This window comes from Neodiprion fabricii, chromosome 4 (assembly GCF_021155785.1).
Source record: "Neodiprion fabricii isolate iyNeoFabr1 chromosome 4, iyNeoFabr1.1, whole genome shotgun sequence".
NCBI lineage: Eukaryota > Metazoa > Arthropoda > Insecta > Hymenoptera > Diprionidae > Neodiprion > Neodiprion fabricii.
In genome coordinates, this window is record NC_060242.1 from 6,786,020 (window position 1) to 6,801,971 (window position 15,952).

General features: G+C 41.0%; 2 protein-coding genes and 1 long non-coding RNA gene across 3 annotated transcripts in view; 2 read left to right on the top strand and 1 right to left on the bottom strand.

Annotated features, from left to right (window-relative positions):
• Positions 1-15,952, top strand: part of LOC124181332 (origin recognition complex subunit 2) — a 140,067-nt gene that overhangs the window by 105,914 nt on the left and 18,201 nt on the right. The window lies entirely within an intron of this gene.
• Positions 1-15,952, top strand: part of LOC124181333 (protein roadkill) — a 64,776-nt gene that overhangs the window by 14,573 nt on the left and 34,251 nt on the right. The gene's annotated exons all lie outside the window — the stretch shown is intronic.
• Positions 12,185-15,920, bottom strand: LOC124181337. Its single transcript, XR_006870428.1, has 3 exons — positions 15,380-15,920; positions 15,018-15,319; positions 12,185-14,504 (listed from the first exon to the last, which is right to left on the bottom strand). It is a non-coding gene; the product is annotated as an uncharacterized LOC124181337 (long non-coding RNA).

Genomic DNA, 15,952 nt, shown 5'->3' on the forward strand with positions numbered 1-15,952 from the left:
ACGTATGTAACCTATGGCTGTAAAACAGCAGCGTTGTTGAGCTGTAAAGATTTATCTTCGTTCGTTGTTTGTACAACCGAGTCCATAAAACACCGTTTCATTTTACCATTTCTATTTACTGCGTCTATAATATATCTCTGCCGCTCGTGCAGTTTACGTTCACACGCACCTGGCACTTAGCGTCAGACAATCGCCACCTGAAACCCATTGATCAGTTCCAAACTCGGGTAACTAGGATTCAGGTTACGTTATTGATTCGAGGGTAAAAGACCTTATTGGAACAAAATCATTGTGGTCAAAACCGAATTTCATTTGAGAAAAACGGGCAAATCTTCGGACCATGCAACTTAAACCAAGCTCATTCTTTCTGTGGTAATTTTATCTGCTGATTACTGGACAGCCAGAACATTTCGACATTGTAAAACCTTGAGTTTCCGATATGTTTGAAAGCCGGATCGACGGGTTGGCGTCGGTTCACCGGTAGAACTTTTATTCCAAGGCTAGTTTCTATATCCATCCTCAAATATCGCACCGCGTGCTATTTGCCAACTGATAATTCCGGCAATAGAAGAGAAATTTTACTCAAAATCAATTACTCTTATCTTATCCATTTGCCAAATAAGTTACCAAACCTCTCGTGTTATGGAACGCATACAACTTCACATCTATACACGCATTTGCGATATTTATCTACCTGCAAACACATGGATCTTCATGCATGATTTTATTTACCTAAGAAAATATTGATATATGTAGTCCGTACAACTTGAGGTGCAGGCGCAGAAGGAGGAGGAAGAAAGAAGCGGTGTAGAGCGGGACGATACACATTGCCCAAACGTCTTCCTTTATCATTTAGCACACCTGTCTCACCTGTCAAGGTTGAACAATTTTGTTCTATATGAACCAAGGAGTAAACCGATGTCGGCAATAACATGGAGCGAATAAAACAGAGGCTTCGTAAAGAATCCATCGTTATTTCTTCAGACCAGTAATTATTCTCAACGATACTTCAGTAGGTATGAATTATACGATTATAATTCTAATTGGCCAATTTTCGCAGTCATATTTTGCACCGAAATGAGCAATGCAATATCACGTTGCTTAGTCACATTAATGATTTTCATCGCTCATACACGGATCTTCTTACTACGTTTAAAATGTTTCAACTGTCGGAGATAAAGAGGTGAATAAATTGTAAGTCATGTATTTTCTGTTCTATTGACACGAAAAGAACAAAAAAAAAAAAACCGAAATAACACAAGGTTTATATAATTCCTCATTCCAAAAAAATATTTCGAAATACTTGTCGAATGTTTCTTAAAATTCGTCGTTTCGTTTGGTTGGTAAATATCATCTACAGTGTCAAAAAATCAGTAAACCTGCAACGATAGGATATTTCTGAATAACTGGTCTTCAACAGAGCAACTTCCCTAGCTGCGGTGTACTTTCACTTTCAACTTTTGAATCCTTCAACATATCCCTAGAGATCACGAACTCGGATCAGCTGCGCAAACACCTCGTCGTCCGGTCGGCACTGCAACCATACGAGCACGGTAAAAGTCTGCGATCGTCACGAATCGCGTTTCCTTTCTTCGCTGAAAGTCCGCGGTAGGAGAGACCGGTGCTAGTTGTCACACTTGTTACTCTCCGATTTTTAGAATTTTTTTTTTAATCAAAATTTCATTCAATTCGGATATAGGGACTGTAGATGCATCCTTTGCCCACCTAGAGAAAGTTTGTGGCTGTTCCAAAGCAAGTCTGAGTAGGTATTTAAACGACGAAAACTAATAAAAAATTATGAATAATTTTTTTTTCGCTCCTTGGTTTTCTTGTTTTTGTTTTCATGTGAGAAACTCGGGTCTTCAATGTATATTATTAAGCAATGAATCTTTTTTCCTGGAAACCACGAACCAGTCGACCTAGACCCCGAAAACACGAAATAACGTGAAAAATTCTACTCAGATTCCGAAAATCCCGAAAAACTTCACTCGGACTCGGGAAATTATCGTCACTTGTGACGAACTTGCCTCAACCCGCGATTTTGTTTAAAAATTCGCATGCCTTGCTGACCCGCTATTGAAATATCAAAAACACAAGCATCAAATGAAAGCGACATGAATCACCTTTCCGATTATCTTATAGCGAAATATTCCAATGCGGTCAAGAAATTGAGAACAACACATTTATAAGATGGGAAAATAATTACTAATCAGGTCCAATTTCTGTTTTTCAATCAATGCGAGGCTGCGTATGCTGCGATATTCTAGTTAACGAGGATATATGAGGAGATATAAGCCTTGTCACAACGAGGATGTGTCTCCCGTGTAGAATTAGGTGCACACGATGCGCATGGCGTTCACTGTATGTACACTTGGGGACAACGAATCTGAGACGGCTAATTTTTTACACTAGACAATTACGTTGGCAATGCAGAGAAACCTACAGCGCCACAGTCGGCCGAGCGCGAAACTAACTCAATCTCAATAAACGTATCATAACCCATGACCGTCGAATCTAACCTTAAAATACGTGTCAATCCAACAAGTCATTATCCCCGCGGTATTTTAAAGTTAGATTCAACGATCATGGGTCATGATACGTTTATTGAGATTGAGTTAGTTTCGCGCTCGGCCGACTGTGGCGCTGTAGGTTTCTCTGCGTTGCCAACGTAACGGTCTGGTATAAAAAATTAGCCGTCTTAGATTCATTGTCCCCAAGTGTACAGGCAAGAAGTTTTCCATGCCAAATCTGTGCCGGGCACACAGAGAGAGTCCTCGATCATGAGCTTGGCTTCATACATGATCGAACGAATACACAGCGGTATAATAATCGGGGAGAGCAGCTCGGCAGGAGTGGCTTACATACTACACTTATGTAGGTACGCATATGGAGCACATAGATCGCTCTCACCCCTTCCCGAGAGAGTCGAATCTAGGAGGGACTGCTGCCGTACGTGTGTCCGGTGGTGCAACTGTGCCAAATAGAGTTTAGAAAGCACACAGCAGTCGCCTCTCGCTACTACGAACATTTGCTTCTATATACTATACTATACTATACTATATTATAGTTGCAAATTTTCCACGTACACTTACCTCGGTTTAGTATTGCACGTGCTGCGCGTAGCGTATTTTGATACCTGTGACGTATCGCGTTTCAGATTATATACCTGTAACTGTGTAACGTGCATGGCGCTCGAATTCGATCTGACGGAGCTCGGGCCGTCATCGATTTTAGAAACTTTACAGGATTTTTGATTGCAGTATAACTGCCGATACTGCAACATTTCTCGGTGTTCAATTTCAATTAGTGAGAACATGAAACGGTGAAAATTGGTTCACTCGAAGGCGAAACTTTCTCACCGACGAATGAATCAATATTGAGACGAATTATTGCAAACCGCGTTCCCGCACACAGATGGCGAAATTTTTGCAACGCGTATTGTACACGCGTTGTGCAACATATCGTACAGACGAGTGTATAACCCGTCTGGTGATGGAGAGAAGGGAGAGGAAGGGCGTAGAAGGGTAGAAAGCGCGCAAAAACACACACTTCCAAGTATAAGTCACCGTATGTCTGAAACCAGACGTCGCAGCAGGCAATTCGTGAAGCGTGCTGGGAAACTCTGTTGAACATTTCTACCTACGTTGTATGTAGGTACGTGGTATGTAACAAAACTGGGCTGAAAAAGAAGAACGAGCGAAGGAGGTTAAGTTAGGTTTGGTTGGGTTAGATTAGGGACGGGGATTTCCCCCCCATCCATTGCCTCGAACTTGTGAATCCCAGAACATGCAGTATACCCAGCAACCACATCAGATGTCTGCACACGCGGTCGTACAGAGGTTACGCGTTTCTCCCTCGGCTCGTAACTGTACGTATTATTCACAGAAGTATGCCTTAGTATGCCTAATAGTCATATGTATTAGGGTGGTCCTTGTTTAGGGTGTTGCCGAATTTTTACCGCCCCATCACTGAAATCAATTTCAAATCATTAAAAAAGAGCCGCCAAATTTTTTCAGATTCTTACAGCAAGTCTGAGGTAGCCCGCATTGTGATCGAAGTTTCTTATGGAAGTGACGTGAGAAAAACTTTTTCTCGCACTATATATTTTATCGTGAAAGTAGTAATGTTCCAAAAAATCTGTAACTGCGAGGTTTTAGTCGGCATTAGTGATACTATGTGAAAAAAAAAATACACATTATCGTACGAGGCAATCTAGACGAATTCCACTTCCTCTAAATAAAAAAAAAAGTCAGGTTTCGAGGTTGTGCAATTCGTATAGATTGCCTCGTACGATAATGTGTATTTTTTCCCAGATAGTAGCACTAATTCTCACAAAAACCTCGCGGTTACAAATTGTTTGGAACATTATTACACTTGCAATAAAATATATACTGAGAAAAAAAGTTTTACCCATGTTAATTTCCATAAGAAACTTCGATCACAATGCGGACTATCTTAGATTCGGTGTAAAAATCTGGAAAAATCAGGCGATTTTTTTTTTGAATTATTTGAAATTGATTTGGGGGATGGTCTGGCAAAAAGTCGTCAACACCCTGAATAGGGACCACCCTAATATATATATAAAATACATACACGACTATTACGGTATAATGGGTATACACTTATTTTGTACAACGTACGCTTGTACAGAAGTGGAGGGTGAATGTGGAAAAAGTAGTCAACGTAGTCGAAATTATCGAATGCTTTATCAAGCTGAACAACTCGATGACGAATTCAGTCTGGTTGGGTTCGAAAGGAGGAGAACTCGACATTCGGATCCTGCAGTTCGAGTCGTTTTCCTCGATTTTACAAGAGCTTTGAAAACATCCACGGTCATCGCTCAAAATCGTCTTTACATTCAGCAGATTTCTTGTACTCGTATTTTGAGCTGCCAAGATCAGTCGTTCATGATTTACTCAAACGAATATCCGTAGCAGGTTTTTTTTTCATCCGAATGAAAGAATTACTAAACGACGGTTGAAGTCAATGTGAGAAATGAATCAGGCCAAAACAATGTTCCTTCGATGTGCGGAACAAGAAAAGTAAAAATTACCAGATTCACACTGGAAAAGTCTAGTTTTGAAATAATTTTGAGACGTGATGATATTGTGCCTGATTTTTTTTATGGAAAAAGTGTAGAATTTCAATGAGCCATAGCTTATTACGTTTGTAAAAGGTTCATCTATGGGATCGTCCGAACTCAAAACTTGTATCGAGCTCTTCAGTTGACCTGAAAAACGACTGGTTAGAAATCAGTGTACGTATCACGTACCTATAATCAACTGACGCTTTATTTCAAAATATATTCATGTAATCAGTAATTCGTATCATGTAAATTGCGTATAATTTATTTACTAACAAAACCAGGTACTATTCATTGAAATTTGATCAGCAATACGAATAAGTCGTTCCATACCGACGATCGATTGATTCTTAAACCAGTTGCTTCGCAATCGACAGTTTTCAATCGTTTATTTTTTATTTAACGAAAAAATAGTTTCCGTCTTTCAGTCTTGACTGTGCACCTCGATTTTTTAATTTTTCTGTTTCCGTCTTTCTTTGTCTGGATTACACACCTGACACATCCTTAACCACGTACGCGTCCTAACTTTGCAAGCCGCTCTCCGTTCGTGATGTGAAACTCTTGGAAGACGGCTACAGTAAAGACAGCAATAAAAAATGAGCAGCAGTTCGAAAGACGCGCTTGTACGCTCCAGTTTGCATGCTATGGACGAGTGAAAAACCGTCGCTGCAGACTTTGTGTAGCCGCGTGTCTCCGGCCTCAACCATCCTCGTTTTATTCCCTATCTCGATAACTTCACATGCAATATCCAATGCTGACTGCACGCATGCGTGCATGCACTTACTTCGAACGCGCGATTGCAAAAACCGATTCTCTTTAACGCTGTCCCATCACGTGAACTATAACACGTTGACACTGTTACGGATGTCACACTCGTAGACGTCTACGTTTCCGCGGTGATGATCATCAGGGTATGGATACTATACCATTTGGCGCACTGAGAGAAATTTTTACTTCCGGTTAACGCTCAGTCCTTAACTATTTTCATTTTCTACCACAACCGAAAAATATAGTTCTAGGTACAAAATGAAAGTTGGTTTCGTAACTGTTACCAGAAAGTCTAGTATTCGTTACTATTCTTTCGCATTACGACCGCTGTTACTATGTATATTTTCATGCAACTGTTGCGAAAATTTAATGCTTGTGCAGCAATAAATTAACGTTAAAGCCTTGTTTAACTAAAAAAGTAGAGTAAACCTCAGAAACTGATTTTGCGTTGCAATTACCAAAAAAGGATCGAAAATAGCGCAAAATGGTTACGTTCACCTCGTTTTTCGTAATCCCAACAATATTCAAATAGTTTTTTTTAACGATACCTGTTTTACTCAATTTTTCCAGCTACTATAACAAATGAAATCTTACTCAGTGTGGTCAAATTATTCATCGGGCTTGGACCAAACTGTAGCCAACATAATAACGTTTTCCACTATAATGACGTTACAAAATATTTTATATCATCACTGAAGTGGTTGGCAATTTAATATTTACGGCGATCTCTGTCCCCCTCTTAACAACTTATGAATTACTTCTATACTCCAATTCTCAAATATACTGATATATCAGCGATGCTATGTTTTACACGTACGAATTTTTTTGATCCGTGAAAGAAGTCACGAGAAGGCGCTGCATAAAATCAAGAATGAAACTAAAAGGAATTTCATCCTCTATAACGTTTCTCCCATTGTTGTGGTAGCCCTTTGGTTCAAACCTTTTGAATAACTTGTGAAGAATAGTAACAAGTGTCCATGCCCTGGTGATCAGCCGCCCCTCGTAACGTAGATTCTTGGATGACGCTGAGCTATTCCAATGTTGGAATTAATTGCAAATGCACCAACCAAGCAGAACCGGAAATATGTAACCCTTGCGTGAGAGCCATGGACGGAAGTATATTCAAAGAACATCGCGTCCGATGTTTGCCTGCGGCTTTGTTCCAACGCTCGAAGCACATTATGCATTATTTTGTACATTTGCACTTGATTCTTGGAGTTATTGCTGCGTATAGTATATGTATATATATGTATACATACCTACATGGATGCACTGCGTATAGACAGTGGTTACGATGAGGTATGGATCGTGTCTATAGGCGTGTGAATCGAACTCGATACGATCGAACGACAGTCGCCACTGCGGGATAATGCTTATAACGACGCAAACGAAAAAGAAAGAAAAGAGAAGAAATTAAAAAAAAATAAGTCAAAGAAATAACAGAAGTGGATACAGGCGTGTTCTCGATGAATGAGAGTATAGAGTTACCATCCGAAGCAAGGGAACGAGCAAATGTATCTCGTTACGTACGCGCATACTTGTACGCGTGGAACGTTCCTTATGTGCCCATTATACACCACGCCGTATGTCCCATGTTTGTGATGATTAATCATACAAATGTATATACCAAGGTTATGGCCACAAAGAGCCTAATGACAAATCGGACAATGGAAAACGTCAAACAAAACTCCCACCTCACGCATATATCGAGCGATTATTGTAGTGTGAGCACATTGGTAGAAAACATGACTTTGACGACGTGACGTGATATTGATATCCATGCGTGTGTGTTGTGCACAAATTCACGTGTTGTCTTAGAGTCGAGTCGTGTTTTGCGAGTACTTCCGACAACGACGACGTCTGATTCATTCTTTCTGGCAGTAATTATTTCAATACCCGCAGCACGCGTGTTACGCGTTAAATAAATTTACCGTTTTGACGAAAAGTAGTCGATCGTTGGCGCTTTTTGTGTTAAGAAAATAGAGAAGTGGATCGAACTGTTTGAAACCATGCCGTGTTCGTTGAAGCAAAACTTGGAAGTGAATTAGATTAATGTACAGCTACTACCGTATTAATCGATACCCGTAGCACCAGGAAGTCTACTCTTTCCTTTCCCTCCGAACACACTCTCAACAAGGACCACAAGTGTATGGGATTTTCATGTCTAGTATTCCGGAAACTCAAGGCTGTATCTCGTCTAAAACGATCCAAATCTGATACCTGAGCTGTGAAGCGCACGCTTGAACGAGGAACGTAGCTTGAAAAAAGCTTTTTCACATTTTTCGAGATATTTACTTGGAACATCGAGACCGAGAGGCATCAAAGTATCGTATGAAAACTGAACAACCGTGAAAAGCTGATCCAGTCCTGTGTGAAAGTGATTCGGAAGAAGAGGAGAAATAAAGAAAACAAATACCGGCGAAGGTTGTGAAAAATTGACCACTTTTACAAACGGTATGCCGATACCTAAAACCGTTACAATTTATGCGTTACGTCAGAGACACGGAGCGTGAAACCCTTCCTAGTCTATCGGCCTTGGACGACCCGCTTGACGGTTCCAAAGGCGAACACACAGCCGTCACCGAAATCTGTTTGTATATATTCGGTAATGGCGTCACGAGGTTTTTCTCACCGTTCGTTCGTTCGGTAAAACCTTGATGAATCCGGGTATGAAAAATGATGGTAAAAAACAAACACCGCGTACCATGGCGGAAGACTTTCACATGGGAATATTATGAAAAATTTTTGCCCAACCTGCTTACAACCTTAGGTACGGCCCTGTAACTCCACGTGTCGACTGCCTACACTGCCAAGGTTTTCTACGTTATCGAAATTCCTAGCGTCTGGTTGTATCTGAACTCGTAATGCGAGTTGTAACGAATCGATAATCGAAGAATTTAGGAGACAATGCTTGCTTCGAATAAATTATCTTGCGTCGAAATGATCGTCGTTTGACTCGACTACAAACTAATCTAGTTGGAGTCAAGGAGAATTACCGCGTCCTTCGGCAAGTAGAACGGTATCGTAAAATTTAACTGCCCGTCTAATTGAATAAAAGTAGTTGATTAGTGTTTACTACTTACCTGTATTTGATTCTCATGAGGTGGAATGACTCGAGTCATTCAAGTTTCACATAAACACTAATTAGTACGTAAAATAACTTTGGTGTTATCGTGTATGTACTTATAGTTAGACGTTACCGCCGGACATTCGGGAGTAGAATGAACTTTGTACGAATATTACAATCGACTAACGATAAGAAAATTTAAGCCAGTTGAAACAAAGCCACGCTTTTCCAATGCCGTTTCTTTCAGTCCACCTCGCATATCCAAGTGTATTCGTAGGTCATGAATTCATGGTCGCGACGTCGCCTAGCATCGCGCCATACCAACGTGAACAAAATTCTCTGTACAAACATATCGTAATTGGAATAATCGCACCTTCGCTGGATGATTAAGAGCTATTGCTGATGTTCTATTGCTTTCAAACTGCCCATATATCAGCACGTTTTATTTGTGCCGATAAACTCGTAAACAAGCGCCACGTTTTCCGGGTCGTCATAAAAATTGCTGTGAAATATAACCTGGGTTCCTAAATCATATTCGGCAAGGACGCTGGCTTAGGTACGGATTCGCACCTGTCGGGTTATCGCGGCGCTGTACAAAGCATACCAACGAGCTAGTCGCTCGTTTTCACCGTGAAAGTTTCAAAGAAAATCCTTCCTTCGTGTCGAATATAATTTACACGGAGAGAAATTTTCAGTTCCGGTTACCGCTCGGCCCTTAACTATTTTCATTTTTTACCACAATCGAAAAATATAGTTCAAGGTAGAAAATGAAAATTAGTTTTCCAGCTGTTACCGGAAAGTCTAGTAGCCGTTACTATTCTTTCTCGTTACGATCGCTGTTGCTATATTTTCTCGCAACTGTTGCGAACATTTAACGCTCGTGCAACGATAAATTGACGTTAAAGCCTTGTTTAACTAAAAAAGTAGAGTAAACCGAAGAAACTGATTTTGCGTTGCAATTGGTTACGTGTACCTTGTTTTTCGTAATTTCAACAATATTCAAACAGTTTTTTTAATGATACCTGTTTTACTGAATTTTTCTAGTTACTGCAACAAATGAAATTTTTCTCAGTGTACAATTAGCGCAGTATACACTGGGTGAGAAATTTTGTAAAAAATACTTCTTATGCAGTGTTTCAAATATCGTTAACATACTTTCAAATTCAATTATCCTAGAAATGCTTTTATAGAAAGAGCACATTTCAAAATACGTTCCTTTTATTCACCAGTCAAAGTTAGCAAGTTTATTAAAATTTTCATTCAACTTTGTATTACACCCGCGCGTTTTAACTTTAATAATTGGTTCATATAATGGCTTTAATATTGACGTATATGTATAGTTACACTTTCGATATGCTTGTTTAAAAATACTCGTTTTTAGGTATTCAACTGAAATATAAAGATAAAAAAACTTTCGACTGTCGGTCGTTTACAAAAATGTGTCAACGATGCGTACGCAGCACGAATTATGCCGTATTTTAAAGTACGACGATTAGTGTATCGAATAGTGTTACTACGACATTACATTCGTAGATTATACATTTCTTTCCAACAAAGTTTGACGCGAAATATCTTCGACTGGCTAGCAATAATTTCAAACTATTTGAAAATACACTCCAAATTATTTGAATACCAACAACAAATACTGTACAACTCTGCGCAAATACTTTGACAAGTTTGCCATAGGCGGATATCGGCGTCGATATATCCCGTAGCCTTCAAACGGCCTCTCGCGACGCTCCACATTCCTGATGCAGAGAAACGGTATATTCGAGACGGCCTAGCTTTGTTTAAAACGATCAGAATCTTGTAACGGATACAGTAGAAGCTCGATAACTTCTCGCTCGCATTCGTTTCTTAATTCTTGAACCACTTCGAACGCGTTTACCTCCCATTCGATCCATACGTTTCCGAGAGCCCCCCCCCCCTCCCCGCCGCCCCTACGACAGCCCCAAGGGCGGAAAGTTAGCGAGCTTCTAACCTGTCTCACAAACCTCCGGCCACATTTGATAGCCAAGCAGATGCATGAGAGGACGGGTTCAAGGCGCACCGGAGCCCCGCGTGTCGTGAAACAGCCCACGCACACACAACGCGTGGACCCGTCTGTATCAGAAGGAGGCTGGGCTTCGACGGATAGTCCGGAGGCTCGCCGCGGCCAGCCAGGGCCGTCTCAAGGCCCACCGAAGCCCCGTTCTTATCCGCGGTCGCGTTCTAAAGCCGGTATGCAAAAAGGCACCGATCGTATGCTGTAAGGTTTCTTTTTAACGGCAAGCGGAAACGAGGAATGTCGGGACTCGTTGGGAGTGTTTCATGTTTTAAATAACGTCAACGATCGTCGTTGCTGGTTAATTTTTTGTTATACCTATACGGACTATGTGACTCTTCTTAATTCATTCTTTTCTTTACGGGCCAATACGCGGGGCCTTGTAATTGGAGTATAGGAACGATTCAGGAAAATTTGTACGCCAAATTTTAGGTTATTAAATAATAATGATGATAATAATGTTCGCTTATTGTGTTCCTCGGACAAGTTCCCTTTGCACACCAACCAAGGGATAAGAACGGTGAGATAGAATTAACCTAACTATTAAACTAAGATTAACGACGAGCAGAGGAAATAAGAGTTTGCTTAAGTGCTAAGTTGAGTCAAGTTAAGCAAGGTCTTTTTGGAACACTAAATAGGCTTATACGCGTTCGAGAAGATATTGCGAATTTTAGCAAACTCGTCCGGATCCAAGTACATAATGGGCAGTATTATTGTGTTTCGTTGTTTTTTCGCCATCTTGTTTTACGAAACAATTCTATCGTAACTTTCTGCGTAACTATTAATTCACGCGTTTCGTTGTTTCTATTATACTTGACACTGCACTCATGGGCGTTCCTTTGTCCTCTTTCTCTGAACCAGTATACCTGCTCGAAAATGTCGCACAATCCATACTTAATCCGAGGCACGACCCGTATTTCCTTATCCGTTTGAAACTGTCTATACGCGTTTTGCTTATTCACGCGGAATCTTGTGTTCAATGATGGAAAATCGTCGATCAGCCACCGTTCCGTATAACTTTCGTTTCATTTTCCAATTCCCTCTCCCTTTGTTGGTAGTCATTTTTCCACTAGGAATACGCATGGAACACTCATGACTATGTAGAGTATAATAATAATAATAATAATAGTAATAATAATAATGTATGCTTAATGTTTATGTATAATGGTGAAATTTTGCAAAGAAATATGTATGTAGAAAATTTGATGCGAATAGATACCGCCAGCATGACATTATAACATGGTGTTCAGTAAAAAATCTGTTTCAAATTAAAGAACATCTTCAGGTTATTCAGGGACATTGAAAATAGAATATTTCCAGGACACAAGAAAAATTCAAGGATAGTTTTCAAGAACACTGTACACCGTGTGTAAGGTGTTACATATGAAAAAGGATTACCGAATAATTGGATATTGAAATTATCAGAGGTCAAACAACCGTGTAACCCACGTTATGGTTGATTCCGATTTCTCCCCCGCATGCTTCGAAAGAAAGAAAAATTAACCTTGATACCTGGGTGCGTCTACGCTCAATTGACAATATGCGTGCAACCTACACAGAAGCACGTTGATCCGCTGATATAATTTAATTTAAGTATTTTATGGCGGACGCGGAGGACCGAATGGGTGTTCATATACAAAGCGCTAGATACACCGCACAGTCAGAGGCCCGTCCCTCCGTTCATCCCCCTTCTCTCGCCCCCTCGAAATTGTCGACAAAAGAAGCATACACGCGCATTGCCTTGCCAGTTGGTTATACAGTCGAACCATCGTCTCAACGATCCAACCCATTAACCATAAATCGTTTCACCATAAATTGGGCAAGGTTAGAACGATCCAATTTGATTGTCATCGTCTAGGGATTTTTGGCCCGTTAAAGAGCTCGAGTAATTACTGAACCATAGCAAGTGTATTGTATTCACGACGCTTTTAACGACCGATGGTAATGTCACGTGGTTTGCAAGTTAGTCCTTTTAGAAGAATGCAAATTCTATGACTTTTCGAATATCGATGCCAACTGCGCGAAGCTCGCGATTTCGCTGAACCTCGTCCAAACAGCCGAGAGAACTGCCTGTGCGGTGAATGTTGTTTGGAAAATACCAATCGGGACATTTTTTCCGAGGTTTCAATTCCTGTCATGATCAGGTGATGTGCCCAATTGTCTGTAATCGTACGTCCCTTCTGCCGTTTAAACTCCAATAATTTGAGGCCTCGCAACGCGTTGTCATTAATTACGTTCGGGCGTACAGTGAGATCAAAGAAAGATATTCAAACAAAAACGTGACAAAATAAGGGTATAAAATGTGTCAACGAATCTGTTCCAGTGAAGAAGTTTAAAACGCTGGATTTCAATTATAAACACCTTTTTTTTCAACAGAGATAGAGAAACCTAATTACTATACTACAATTTCACCGAAACATTCGTACAGTTCGTTTCTCTATTCTGACAAACAATAGCCAATTTCAATCGTAAATGACTGCTTCACAAGTAGGTCATTTGTGGGAAATTCGTTCGTACACAAAAACAGCTACTTTTCATTCGAATCGTAGGAACTAATACGGATGTTTCGGTGAAAAGATATGGTAGGCTGATGTGACTTTTTCCCTCGTCGTCACTAGCAAAGTTCGAATTCAATATCAACCCTTACGCTGCACACCGCCCGTGTATAATACCTCTGCTGGATACCCCATACCAAAAGTAATTGCGCAGAAACGTAGACATCGATTCGAATAAGTTGAAAAAATTATGGGATACCCTTTACCTATTTCATTCTGACCTTGGTGTGCGGCACAAGGGTTAGTTCGATAATTCTTTCGGACAACACGGACTTTTGCAAATAAAATTAATCTCGACGGGCTTTCGAAAAGCCAGTTGCTCGGAAGCTTCGCCTCGTAAAATCCGCCGGATTATCCATCATCGAATTCCGACCAGCCAAAGGGGTTCGACTGTGCACGTCGGCCCGGCTGTCGGCTGTACCTTCCTACCGACTAAACACTCGCCCAGAATCGAGTGGCCCTCGCCTGTCTATTTCCTGTGAGCGTCGTCCCTGGCCCGTGCGATTCGCTCCCTGGAACGACCGACGCTGGCGGGGAGGGGAGGAAGCCGTTAGCGGGGTCACGTGGGGGAGACGAGGCCGAGCCGAAGCCGCCCGAAGCGATACGGAAACGGACGAATCAGGGCCCCTCGAAGTGGGGGCGCCGGGCGCCCGTTTCTCAACCAGTTTCAGTCGAGCCAGCGCAGTGTCCGGAGTTGGTAGACAAGTCTCAGTTGCTCTCGCCTCCGAGCCGCTTAGCGCCCACCGATCGTCGTTGTTCAATGATATGGTGACCAAAGTGCCGGAATGAGGAGGAGGACCAGCTACAGCCAGGCGGGCAGGCAGGCGATAATACAGTTCTCAGTTTTTATCGGTTTCGTTGTGCTGTCGTAAATCACGCTCCTTTTAGTTAATCCGCGTTTTTTTCATCCCCATTTGTTTGTTCTTCATTCGGATCGGTGTGTTAAGTAGTAGTACAGGACTCTCGCTGCTCGATTGATTGCAAAGCCTGAAACCGGTTGTTGATTCGTTTTTTTTTTTTTTTTTTTTTTTTTTTTTTTTTTTTATCTTTGCCAATGTTTCATCGTTTGTTGTTTCTATGTTTAAACGTTGATTTATGAGAAGATTGAAGAGAGGCGTAGCGTTGCAAAGGACGTGGGTAGTCAGTGACATATAACAATAATATTAATAATAATAGTAAGAAGAAGAAGAAGAAGAAGAAGAAAAGTAGCACGGATAATAAAGGTGGTGCAGGTTTTTCAAAATAATATTATATCAAAAGAAGATACACGGACGTTTTGTTGAAAAGAAGAAAAATACCGTGTTTTTATATGTCGTGTGTATGTGGCAAGAAGTGAGATATCGTCGGTCACAATACTGGATACCTTACCGACGTCTATATCTGGATTATCTCATGTCAGGATGGCCCTGGCACGGTACGTAACCTCTATCTTTCTACTACGCCCCCTATATCTCTACACGTCCCTGCGTTTAAATCTGGTCAAACAAAGTTTTGACTCACATGTCCGAACGTTGCAGCGAGTCGAGCCTCACTTGTCATCGCGTTGACCGATTCAACCAAAACTCGACCAACTTCACTCACATCATCGTTCTTTCGCGCTTCCCAAAGTTTTCTCAATTATCCCATGGATCGTCTAGTCAAGTTCTCGATTTACGTCTATGCGCAATCACCGTCATTCCTAGACAATCGTTGCTAAGTATTTAGTGACTACTTGCCGAAGGATATCGGGAACTGATCTGTAGTGCACTTTACTCCATAAGACAAAGGAACCAGGAATTCTGTTTGCCGTTTTGCATGAAAATCTGAAAGTAATCAGGTTCGATGTTAAAATGGTGCCTCGAACATCGAGAAACGTGGCTTACCATTATTGAGAAAAAGAAGCTGCGATTCCTCTGCTTTTAAACGTCGGGTCTTGACTAAACGCCTTTCTCGCAACTGTTAAGCACCCATTCGACGTATTTACGTGTTTGTCGCGACTGTTTACGCTGATTATTATCCGTATAACGTCCTTCATTCGTCGTGTCGAGGTGCAGCGCAGTCGTGAGAAATGAAAATAAGAAAACGAACGAGAACAGGTGCATAAGAAACCTGCACTCTCTTTACGACGTTGAAGTTAGCAAGGTTGTCGTAACGAAACATTGGAGAAAAAAATCACTATTTTCTTAATGTCACTACGACTTTAAAGCAACCAAGGTTTCGAAATATGAGTGTGTTTTCTTTTATTACGGTTTACTCAACGTCAGACAATTCCAAAATCACGAAATAACGGTTTTCCTCAGCATGAATCGTTACGGTAACGTTACTAACTTCAATATGATCTCTGTGTTTAGCTCTACTGTCATGAAACTTGTAGAATAGTGATGGTTAGGTTACCTTAGCTCAGGTTACGTTACGTTAGGTTAGGTTAGGTTAGGTTAGGATTCTCCTCAAGCATG